The sequence below is a fragment of the Mus musculus genome, chromosome 1 (genome assembly GCF_000001635.26).
Source record: "Mus musculus strain C57BL/6J chromosome 1, GRCm38.p6 C57BL/6J".
Classification (NCBI taxonomy): Eukaryota; Metazoa; Chordata; class Mammalia; order Rodentia; family Muridae; genus Mus; species Mus musculus.
Window position 1 is genome coordinate 172,771,290 of NC_000067.6, and position 12,904 is coordinate 172,784,193.

General features: G+C 39.7%; 1 pseudogene; it reads left to right on the top strand.

The window, feature by feature from the left end:
• The window catches only part of Gm38051, a 29,973-nt pseudogene extending 18,355 nt beyond the window's left edge, over positions 1–11,618 (top strand).
• The last annotated feature ends 1,286 nt before the right edge of the window (positions 11,619–12,904 follow it).

The window sequence follows — 12,904 nt, forward strand, 5'->3', positions numbered from 1 at the left end:
ATATATGTATATTTAGGTATATATATACATGTGTATGTATAAGTAGATATGTATATGTGTATGTATATATAAATGCAATAACAGTTAATGAAAAAAGAGGCCATAAATCTGAATGAGAGTGAGAAGGAGGAAGAAGTTATCTTGGTTTGGATTTCTATTGCTCTAAAGAGACATCATGACAAAAACCCTCTTTTTTCCCCATTCTTTATGCCTCTCAAACATCTATTTATATACTTATGTATCTATGTATCTATCATCTATTCCTCCCTACCACAGTTTCCCCTCCCTCCTATCCTCCTAGTCCCCTTCCCCTGTTCCCATCCACTCCTCCTCCATTTTTCTTGAGCAAAGGGAAGGCCCCTTATGGATATCAACCACTTATAGCATCTCAAGTAGCAATAAGACTAGTCACCTCTTTCCCTATTAAGGCAACCCAGTAGAAGAAGAGGGTCCCAAAAGGAGGCACCAGAGTCGTCAGAGACAGCCTTTGTTCCCACTGTTAGGAGTTCCACAAGGAGAACTAGTGCCTAGGTCAGTCCCATGCAAGCTCCCTGATCTTCAGTTTAGCCTCCGTGAACCTATATGAGCCCAGGTCAGCTGATTTTGTGGGTTTTCTTGCAATGTCCTTGACCCCTTTGGGATGTTATACATTCATTTTCATTGAATTCTAAAGAGTCTTTAACTTTTTCTTTATTTCTTCCTTGATCAGTAGAGCCTTGTTCAGTTTGTAGGTTTTCTGTTGTTGAAGTCCAGCTTTAATCCATGGTGGTCTTATAAGATACAGGTGTATCTTCTATGATTTTGTTGAAAATATTTTCTTGGCCTTTGAACTGGGACTCTTTTCTTTTCTATTCTTGTAATTCTTAGGTGTGATCTTTTCAGTGCTCCAGATTTCCTGGATGCTTTTTATCAGAAAGTTTTTAGATTTAACATTTTCTTTGACTGATATGTCAATTTCTTCTACTCTATCTTCTACATCTGAGATTCTTTCTTCCATCTCTTGTGTTCTGTTGGTGATGCTTTGGTCTGTAGTTCCTGTTATTTCAATTTTGTTATTTCAATCTGTTAAGGCTTACTTTGCACCTGAGTATATGGTCAGTGTTGAAGACGATACTATGAGGTGCTGAGAAGTAGGTATATCCTTTTGTGTTTGGGTAAAAAGTTCTGTAATTACCTGTTAGGTCCATTTGTGTCATAACGTTGGTTAGTTCCATTATTTCTCTGTTTAGCTTCTGTCTAGATGACCTGTCCATTGGTGAGAGTGGAGTGTTAAAGTCTTCCAGTATTAATATATGGGGTTTGATGTGTAATTTTGGCTTTAGTAATGTTTCTTTTACAAATCTGGGTGCCCTTGTGTTTGGGGAATAGATGTTCAGAGTTGAGATGCCATTTTGATGGAATTTTTCCTTTGATGAGTATGAAATGTCTTTCCACAAGTTTTTTGATTAATTATGGTTGGAGGTCTAATTTTGTAGATATTAGAATGGCTATACCAGCTTGCTTCTTAGGACCATTTGCTTAGAAAATCTTTTTCCAGTCTTTTACTCTGAGGTAATGTCTGTCTTCCATGTTGATGTGAGTCTCTTCTATGCATCAGAAAAATGGATCCTGTTTTTTTATCCATTCTATTATCCCATGTCTTTTTACTGGGGAATTGAGCGTATTGATGTTGAGAGATAATAATGACCAATGATTTTAAATTCCTGTCATTTTCATGTTTCTTTTTGTTGTTGTTGTTGTTGTTGGTAGTGGTATGTGTGTATGTGTCCCTTCTTTTGGTTTTACTTGTGTGACATTATTTTTTTGTGTTTTCTTGTATATAGTTAACCTCCTTGGGCTGAATGGAGTTTTTTTCTTCTAGTATCTTCTATAGTGCTGGATTGTGGGTAGATACATTTTAAATTTGGCTTAATAATAGAATATCTTGTTTTCTCCATCTCTGGTGATTGAAAGTTTTGTATAGTAGTCTGAGCTGGCAGCTGTGGTTTCTTAGAGTCTGCAAGACATATATCCAGGCCCTTCTGGCTTTTAGAGTGTTTGTTAAGAAGTCAGGTGTAATTCTAAATGTTACTTGGACTTTTTCCCTTGTGGATTTTAATCTTCTTTGTTCTTTTCATTTAGTGTTTTTATATTATGTGGCAAGGAGACCTTCTTTTCTGGTCCAATCAATTTGGTGTTCTCCAAGCTTCTCATATTTTTATAGACATCTCTTTCTTTAGGTTAGGAAATTTTCTTCTATGATTTTGTTGAAAATATTTTCTTGGCCTTTGAACTGGGACTCTTTTCTTTTCTATTCTTGTAATTCTTAGGTGTGATCTTTTCAGTGCTCCAGATTTCCTGGATGCTTTTTATCAGAAAGTTTTTAGATTTAACATTTTCTTTGACTGATATGTCAATTTCTTCTACTCTATCTTCTACATCTGAGATTCTTTCTTCCATCTCTTGTGTTCTGTTGGTGATGCTTTGGTCTGTAGTTCCTGTTCTCTTTCCTAGGTTATCCATCTTCAGGATTCCCCCCAGGTTGTGTTTTCTTTATTGCTTCTATTTCCATTTTCAGGTCTTGAACAATTTTATTCATTTTTCTTCACCCATCTGTTTATATTTTCTTGGGTTTTATTGAGATTTATTCATTTCATCTTTAATGGCCTCTATTGTTGTCATAGATTGGATTAAAGTTATTCTCTTGTGCTTTAGCTGTGTTGGAATATCCAGGGCTTGCTGTAGTAGTATATCTGGGCTCTTTTGGTGTCATACTATTCTGGCTGTTGTTGATTATGCTTTTACATTGGCCTTTGGTCATCTGAGTTTGGGATTATTATAAATTTAGGGTTTATTTCTGAGTTTATTTTTGTTATATGCATGTCTCTCTTCCCTTGGTTTCTGTCTGTTTTCTTTCTTCCTTCCTTTCTTCCTTCCTTCTTTTCTTTCTTTCTTTCTTTCTTTCTTTCTTTCTTTCTTTCTTTCTTTCTTTCTTTCTTTCTTTCTTTCTTTCTTTCTTTCTTTCTTTCTTCCTTCCTTCCTTCCTTCCTTCCTTCCTTCCTTCCTTCCTTCCTTCCTTCCTTTCTTTCTTTCTTTCTTTCTTTCTTTCTTTCTTTCTTTCTTTTCTTCTGGCCTGATTGGTCTGTAGTTCTGGTAAGTTTTCAGATCCAATAGTGTCTCTGCTAGGGTTTTTGTGACCTGTGTGACCTCTGGGGATTTGGATGACAACATTGCCTCTGAGTTTCCATGTACCCATATGGCCTCTGGGGTTTTGGGTACCTGCTTGGTCTCTGGGATTTCTAATTCAGTGTGGGCTCCAGTAAAGCAGAAGTCTTCTGTTTAAATTGTAAGCCTGAATATGAAGCAAAGGGGATGGGGTGTGGTTGGGGCTGTTGGAAGGGCTTTAAGGAGTGTTAATGGGAGATGGGTGGTGTCTTACCTGGGGTCCCTAGAATGGGCCTAACCCTAACATCTGGTAAAACAATTAGAGTTTTATGTCAGAATATGGAGCCCAGGGTAAGGGGTACAGTTTTCTACAACTCTTACAAAGAAAAATATGATATTGGGGCTGCCTTACAGTTCAGAGGTTTTATTCGCTATTGTTATGGTGGGAAGCACAGTGGCCTGAAGGCAGACATGGTGCTGGAGAGTTAGCTGAGAGTTGTTCATCTGGATTCACAGGCAGCAGGAAAGACGGTGAGCCACTAGACATCCTTAAACTTCCGAGACGCCAAGGCTCAATCTCCAGTGACACACCTCCTTCAACAAAGTGACACCTGCTAATAGTGCTACTCCCTATGGCCTATGGGGGCTGTTTTTATTCAAATCACCATGGAGTGATAAGGTGTGTCAGTTTTTTTTTTTTGTTGTTGTTGTTGATGTTCTTTTGTTTTTTTCCACAAGCATGGTGGGGGCTTAATTTTTATCAATAGTGCTTTTAACATCAGAGTTATTTATTTATTTATTTGTTTATTTACTTTACAACCTGATATCAGCCCTTCCTTTCTTCCTAGTACCCTTTCACATAAGTCCTCCCCTGTAACTGTAATTTTTTAAACCTATTTTAAATGATGATTGTTAAATGCTTTCACCTCCCTTGTAGCCTATCACCAACCAAAAGTAGTGAAAAAGAAAGGATATGGGGGAAGTGGACCTATTTAAAAAGGTGGTTTTGTGTGTGTGTGTGTAACTCTCGTCTGTGTTGTCTAGAAATTGGCAGTTCAGTTCACAGGTCAATAGTGGCAGCTCGATCTACTAGCAAACATGTCACAGATACACCAGCAGTCATCACCCAGTTAGAGTTGGGTAGCAAACACGAATCAGCAGCGGTGGCTTGACCTAGCGGGAGGGACCAACAGGAACACCAAGAGAAGTTCTGGGTTGTGCCTCTCTCAGTGAAGTAAAGATCAGACTCTAGACCCTCAAGGGTTGTACGGTTAGCTCTATAAGCAACCAAACTCAGCCTCTGTCATTGTCCCTAGAGTTCTATTTATACACTCTAACTATCACATATCCTCCATGGCTCTTGTCTCAACACATGCTCTGTCTCAGCTGACATCATTTTGCCAATCACCCTGTCTGAGGAATTGGCAAGAATTTGTTACACATCACCAAGGTTTTTGATGAGTTTCTCTCTATAGAGTCCAGACAAATGCCACCCAACTCTGCAAATGCCGCTCAACTACACAGTGTAAGACAGAATAATACATGTGTGTTGTTAACCAAAAATCTTTTATCATGTGTCTTTCACATGTTTCTTTTAGCAGAACGTCTTTTCACCTGTGTCTGCTTCAGCTAACCATTCCTTCACGTGTTTGCCTCAGCAAAACACCATCTAAGCAACTTTCTAAAGAACCCTTAAGTTTCCACTTCATGCTCCCATTCTCCTTAGAAGCGGAAGCCCCACTCTGGGTATCAACCTCCCCACTTCTCATCTTCCCACCTTACACATCCAGTTGCTGCAGGACTAGGCACTTCCTTTCATGTGCAAGGATTTTAAAGGAGGAAAGAAAAGATGTAATATGTTATAATCTCAAAACCACAACACAACAGAACACAACACCACACAACACAACAACCCCAAAAAACAAGAACAGCAGCAACAAGAACAAAACTCCAAAACAAACATTCCTCAAAAGGAGAAACTTATTCATGACAAACCAGTGAACTTAATGTAACACAGCTTGAACCTGTGGGCTTTTCCCCCTTTACCTACCAGGTCTGTGTACATTCTGTGGGCAAGACGTGAGGCCAAGAACTTTGCTGCAGAAGCTGGAAGATGCTCACTTGATTAAGAACACTGCCCTTGTAGGTGGTGATCTTGTGGCAAGCAAAGAAGGAGGGCCAATTCTCCTACCATTCTGATGCTGTTTTCCTATGTGGACCAACCTACTGACCAGGAGACTGTACAGGAATTCAAAAAGAATCATGGGAAATGAGAATGCCGTTAGAGTCTGGAAGAGTCTATGCATCTTGGGTTGGATGAAATTCACGTGTCCACAGGTAAGACTGGACTAGGCTTAGATGTCCCAAGCTTCTTTGGCATGTGGGGTGGGCAGTTACACCCAGGAGATGTGAGAGAACTTGGTAGAAAATAAAAGACAATGGACTTTGAAAACAGTCTGGTGTTTATATGTGTTCTGAAGCTCACACATATACCAATCAGCAAGCTTTAGTTGCCTCTGGATTGCCCGAATCCTAGGAGTTCAGGTTTAGAAATACAATGAAAGTATATGCAAATGTAAAAGCAGCCACACATTACTGGGTAGACAGACTCCATAGACTTATCTCAGACAAGCTACGAAACAAACAAATAGCAGCAGCCCTTAGGGGAAAAAGTCAGAATCCAGGATTGCTTCAATATATTCCCTAAAATGTCAAGTATTCAACAAAATATTTTATGCAAAATCCACACAAAATGTGTCTCATATTCAGAGTAAAAAAGTATTTAGTAGATTCTAACTTTAACTAGAAATTGGACTCAGTAGCCAAATAGGTCAAAACAGTTACTCCCAGGACTTAGAATGTAGTACATTGTTTGCACAAGGCCCTGGGGCCAGCCCCAAGCCCTCCTTGAGACACACACTGGACACACACCCATATACAACACATGCACACACTACACACATACTCCATACCCAAACACTTAACATGTACACATTACATATACATACAACAATACCACAACACACTACACATATATACACATTCCAACACATACTCAACACACGTGTATATACACACACAATTACAGTAGCATTTTTATAGAAACACTATAAAAATGATCATGTATAAAGGAAATCACCTTTAAAGGGCAAAAGAAAAGTGTGATAAGATGATAAAATGAGGGACTGAAAAGGTGGCACAGAGCTTAAGAGTGCTTGCTGCTCTTGCAGAGAATCTAAGCTTGGTTCCCAGCACTCACACAGGACGGCTCATAACTATCTACAGCTACAGCTCCAGGGGCTCTCAAAGCCTCTTCCAAAGCCTCTTCTAGCCTCCAAGGCCATCCATGTCCACATAGTGCACACGAACTAAGTGCACACACACATATCCACAACAAATAAGATAGATGACACAATGAATCGAGAATTTCAGCAAAAAGATATGAATGACTTAGTAAAGAACAAAAGTTGTAAATAAAAGCCATTATCTCTTCATGTCTCCATAGTAGATTTGTAATGGGAGAGAGAGAGAGAGAGAGAGAGACAGAGACAGAGACAGAGACAGAGACAGAGACAGAAAGACATTCCCAGATAAACATCCACCACATTCGTGTACTGGCGAATTTAACCGTTTTCTTTCTTTCATGGGTATATTCTTGTACCCATGGCCATGGTCACAATGTTGATACTTTATATTTTGAAGTTTCATAGGCTCATATTTTATCAAAAATACCTGGCATTTTGGCTTCCAGGTCCAGTTTAGAATTGCTATATTTCATTAGGAAAATCACTCAAGGATTTGGTTGGAATTTTGTCATTGTACCAGTTGGTATTATACTAGTAAAAAACAAAACTTAGAAGTCTCACTAAGGGAATGCAAATGATCTTAGGTACAAAGGATTTTTGATACTGGCTTAGTATTTCAGAGAGTGAATATTAAACGGCTGGATTAAAGTGAGGAAGGGTGGTATGGTGATTTGAGTCAGAATGGTCCTCATAGGCTCATACATTTGTGTTTGTTTCCCAGTTGGTAGAGTTTTTAGGAAGGATTAAGAAGTATGGGCTTGTTAGAGAAACTGTGTCACTGGGGGATGTGCTATGAAGTTTCTAAGGCACATGCCAGACTCTCTCTCCCACTCTCTTTCTCTCTCTCCCCCTGCTGCCTATGGATAATATGTAAGCTCTCAGCTACTCCTCCAGTCCCATGCCTGACTGCTGCCATGCTCCTTGCCATGATGGTCATGGACTGAACCCTCTGAAACTGTAAGGCAGCCCCCAGTGAAATGATTTGCTTTACAAATGTTCTTAGTCATGGTGTCTTTACAGCAATAGAACAGAAAGCAAGACAGGTAGTGATTGGACTGTTCTTACGGTCTGTGGATCTGTGTTTAGGGTCTCTGAGTGTGATTCAGAAATCTCCTTCTCTGGCATCCAGATCACTAGGACAGTTGTAGATCTTTGGGAAGGAGTAAAATTTAACATTGAGGTTTGGGGCTGTGTCTCCTCGATGTAGTCATCTGTGACCTGTAGCAGCGTGTCTCCCTTGGACTCACTGATTAGAGTCAATCTCATTTTATCATTTTATTGCAATTGAAGGCAACACTATCTTCTAGGCTTTCCTGGAACCTAAGCTCTTTGGGTGCCTCTGCTTCTTTTCTGGTCATGAGCATTGTGGATCGGTGTCAACTCTTTCTCTATGCGTTCAGTTTTTCTTTTCCAAGTAAAATTTAGGGGTTAGTATTAGAGCTCACCTCTTGATTTTGTGGCTGTGTCTGACTTATTGTTCGGCTTGCATATTTTGTAGTACTGCATGTCAATCAGCCAGGCTTACATCTCCACTATCATTTTTAATGAGTGAAATGTTATACTGTATCGCTTGAACATGCCATGGCCTTTCATTAAATCCCAGACACTCCCACCATCACCATCATTTCTTTGTGTATGGGTACTAGTGTGTACGGAGCTTTGTGCTTGTCTTTCACGTATGTCTGGCTTTTTAATGTGGCTGCTGGGGATCTGAATTAAAGCTCTCATGCTGTGAGGCAGGCACTTAACTGATGGAGCCATCTCTGTAGCCCTACACTTTCAATTGGTTTTTTACAAAATAGGGATTAAATACAATTTTGGAGCATTGTGGCGGTTCTCACCTCTTCTTACTAATGCAAAATCAGAAGGTGGTGGGGGAAACTTGAGCCTGCCACCTTGAAAACTGTTTTGGTATCAGTTTAAATTTCTTTTTGCTATAAACACAGCAAAAATAGTTTAATCACCACCAACACAGTTAAAATTTAGGTATACATAGACTCATTTACATTTTTTGTATTTATTTGCTTAATTTTATTTCATGCTTATGTGTGTTATGTCTGTTTGTATGTCTGTTTACCATGTGTGTGATCAGCCAGAAGAAGGTGTCAGATTTTGGAACTTGAGTTACAGATAGTTACTAGCTGCTATGTGGGTGCTGGGATTCAAACCTAAGTCCTCTGGAAGATCAGTCAGTGCTTTTAATGAATGAGCCATCTCTCCAGCCTTTTATAGACTTGTTATAAAATATTTTATATATGAATGTATTCATAGCAAAAACCCACACACAGATACACATGTATACGTGTACACATATGTACACATACCCAAGCACACATGCAACACACACACTCACAAATGCCTATACATAAAAATACCCATGTGCACTCATCACATAACATGTACAAATGCATGCAGCCTCTCACATAAACATACATATTCACTCATACTTGCATACGCTCACCCAGTAATGCTCTGATGAGCACACTCACATGGTCACACACCTGTACATTTACACATGCCCACAATCACAAAACACACACTCACGTACATACACATGCACACACAGAGGTACTCACAGGCATCCACATTCTCACACTCACACATGCACACACACACTTGTCTGCCTACATGTCATGTAGGTACACTCACAATACACACTTGTACATATGTACAGATATCTACACTGACATTTGAAAACACATTTATGTACACACATATAGTTACACTGACACCTTCATAACCCACACTTATATAGAATCATGCAAACACATTCATGTTATCACATACATATATTCTCACACACACTCACAAAAGAGCACTCATACATGAATATACTCACACATGTACTCATATACACACACTTAAGTCACATATACACACAACTATACACCCTCATTCAAAATGACTACATACAAACACATACTCTCACACATAGACACGCACAGACACAAACACACACATTCTCACAATATGTGAAAACACACCTCTATACTCACACAGGAACATTCAAATGTGCAATTACGTATTCACACATTCCCATAAACACATACACACTCACAATACTCACAAATAATATACGAGTGCATACATGTACATTCCCACATATGCTCATACCCCAAAACTTTTCTAGTGAAAGTGTATTAACATGCATATGTGTACATGCATACCAAACTTGCAGACATCCACATACTTACACAGGGATACACATTCAAACTCATGTGCATGTGTGTGTATATGTGTGTTTATATGCAGCACATGAAGTGGAAGTAAAACACACAAGCATCAGTTATCACAGACATATAAATATATACACACCATTGATCAATATATACTTATAAACTTACATTCAAATATATACTGCATTAACACATGTTCACTCACATATGCACACACAAAATCAGTAAATAAAAATGCAATAGTTAAGAGTTAATAAACAGGAAACTACAGGTTGTATGAAAACTTAGGATAAAGAATTCAATTTTGATTAGGTTATGCAGGTTAGGAAAGATATTTCTATGGACATTTTGTGTAAATTGAGTCCTGTTAGATTAGTAAGCGAATCATTAAAAAGTAGAGTAGAAAGAGGCAAATGGATTATTCTAAAAGCAGATCTCAAACCCTAAGGAGGGTCCTATAGGCTGAGTTGGGTCTCTCTGTCCCAATTTACATTTTATGTTTTACCCCAATTACCTTAGTATATGGCCTTAGCTTCATCACTCCTGGGACTTTCCTGATCATCCTCACTGGGCTCCACAGGGGCAAGAGAATGGTTTTCCCGAAGCAGCGGGGCAGTGGCTTGCTATTTGTGACTGGCGCTATTGCCCTCAACAGAGTTCCTCTGCACAGAACACACCAGAAGTTTGTCATTACCACCTGGACAAAAGTTGACATCAACAAGATTAAAATCCCCAAACACCTGATTGATGCTTCAAGAAGCAGCAGCCGTGCAAGCTCCGGCACCAGGAGAGTGAGATCCTCGACACATAGAGGAGAAATACAAGATTACAGAGCAGCGCAAAGCTGATCAGAAAACTGTGGGCTCAGATTTTACCGAAGATCAAAGCTGTTCTTCAACTCCAGGGCTGCCAACTCAGTTCTTCTTGATCAACGGGATGCATCCTCACAAACGGGTGTTCTAAATTGCTAACAACCTAATTAAAGAGCTTCGTGAGTTAATGAAGTCATCCAAGTGGACACTAATACAGTCTAACTCCATGTGAGAAGACACTGGAGCATGCAGGGACACAGGAAATGACCATCTAGAGCCCAAGGATGGAACCCGAAAATCCTGTTGACAGGATCACAGACTTCCACCCTCCAGGTCTGGGAAGAAATGAATTTCTGGTTAAGCTCTCTCATCTGCAGTCCTTTGTACTGGGCAGCCCTAGGCAGGTCAGAGAGGTCACATTCATTACCTAGCATTTCCATCAACCTTCTAGTGGTTTCTAGTGGCTTTAGTCTTCACTCTAGGCTTGCTTTTCTTCATTCTCTCCTTAAAGATAATTTTCTCTTCATGGCCACAGCCATGTTCCCGGCTCATGGCTCTCGTCTGAATTTGTGGGTTATTTATTTCCTTTGCAGGTTTATTTTTCTCCTATAAACTCCATCACATCCATGTTACTGCTCCCAGGCTCCCATTGTGTTTGCAGCCACCAGCCCGCCTGTCTCACAAGAGCCCCTAGACTGCTGTTTTCATGTATTTTCCTTCTACAAGCTCCTCTCCCAGACCAGGATTTTTCTATTAACAGAGATTCTGTAAGGTTCATTCACTGGCAGTGATACCGGGGGATCTTAAACAGCCCCATCGTACCAACTTTCCACTCCAGCTGTTCCAATTTGTCACTCCTGGTTTTTAAGGGGGCCTTTGATTATAGTTAGTATATATGCTATGTGTCCGACATTTACCACTGCTTGCAGTTGATCCTTTGTGTACATAGGAAATACCACTCTACAGGCACTCAGATTGATGAATGTTCAAATCCCATGTGTTTGCATACAAACTACACGCATCCTCTCATCTGCTTAAAAGCATCTCTAAGCCACTCATGAAATCTAATAAAATGTAATTGGTATATAAGGAGCTGACATACTACATTGTATAGGGATTAATGTGAAAAAGTGTACATGTTCACACACACACACACACACACACACACACACACACACACACACACACACACACACGATGGTTTGAATGAAAATGGTCTCCGTAGGCTCATAGGGTGTGGCACTATTTGAAAGGATTAGGATCTGTGACCTTGTTGGAATATGTGTGACCTTGTTGGAGGAAGTATGTCACTGGGGTGGGTGGAGTTGGTAAGCTCCGAGGTTTCAGAAGCTAATGCCAGGCCTAGTGAATACAAAATCAACATATAAACTCAGAAGTCTGCTGGGCATGGTGACACACACCTTTAATCCCAGCACTTGGGAGGCAGAGGAAGCAGGATTTCTGAATTTGAGGAGAGCCTGGTCTACAGAGTGAGTTACAGGACAGCCAGGGCTACACAAAGAAACCCTGTCTCAAAAAACAAAACAAAACAAAACAAAACAAAACAAAACAAAACAAAACAAAACAAAACAAAACACCCCCCCAACTCAGATCTCTTATGTGCCAATAACAAATTCACTGAGAAAGAAACAAAAAAAAAAAACCCTCAAAACTCAGAAGTCTCTTATGTGTCAATAACAAATTCACTGAGAAAGAAAATAAGAAGAACAATAAGAAAATATAATACTTAGAAATAATCCCAAGGAAGGATGTTAAAGACTTCTATAAAGAGGATTTTAAATTACTGAAGAAAGAAAATATCAGAAGGTGGAAAGACATCTAGTGTCCATGGATTGGCAATTAATTTGTTAAAATGTTCACAATCCAAATGGATCTACAGATTCAATGCCATTTCCACCAAAAAACACTAGAAAAAAAAGACAACCCAAATCACATGCAAGCACAAAAGACCCCAAATCATCTCTTCTTAACCAGGCCCGATGTGGGAAACACCATAATACTTCAAATTTCAACGGTATGTTCCTGGTTGCCTCTGAGTTTTGAATACATGGTCCCCAGTTTGTGGTGCTATTTGGGGAGGGCTAGGGGTGTGGCTTTGTGAGAAGTTTGTCACTGAGGCAGTCTTTGAGAATTTAGACTCAAGCCATTACCAGTTCTCTCTCTCTGCTTTGTGCTTGCTGCTTAAGGAGTGAGACCTCAGCTTCCTGCTCCTGTCACTGTAACTTCACTCTGCTATCATGGGCTGTCACCCTCTAGAACCACAAGCCCAAATAAGCTGGTCCATAACTTGTAAAACAGCATATTATCAAGTAGCCTGAGTGCAAACATAATCTGAATAGGAGCAGAATGATTACTAGACAGGGGTCTGGGAAAGAGCTTGCAAAGGCAGGGAGGGGCTGCATGGCTAATGCTCAGTGTATGTATGTATGTATGTATGTATGTATGT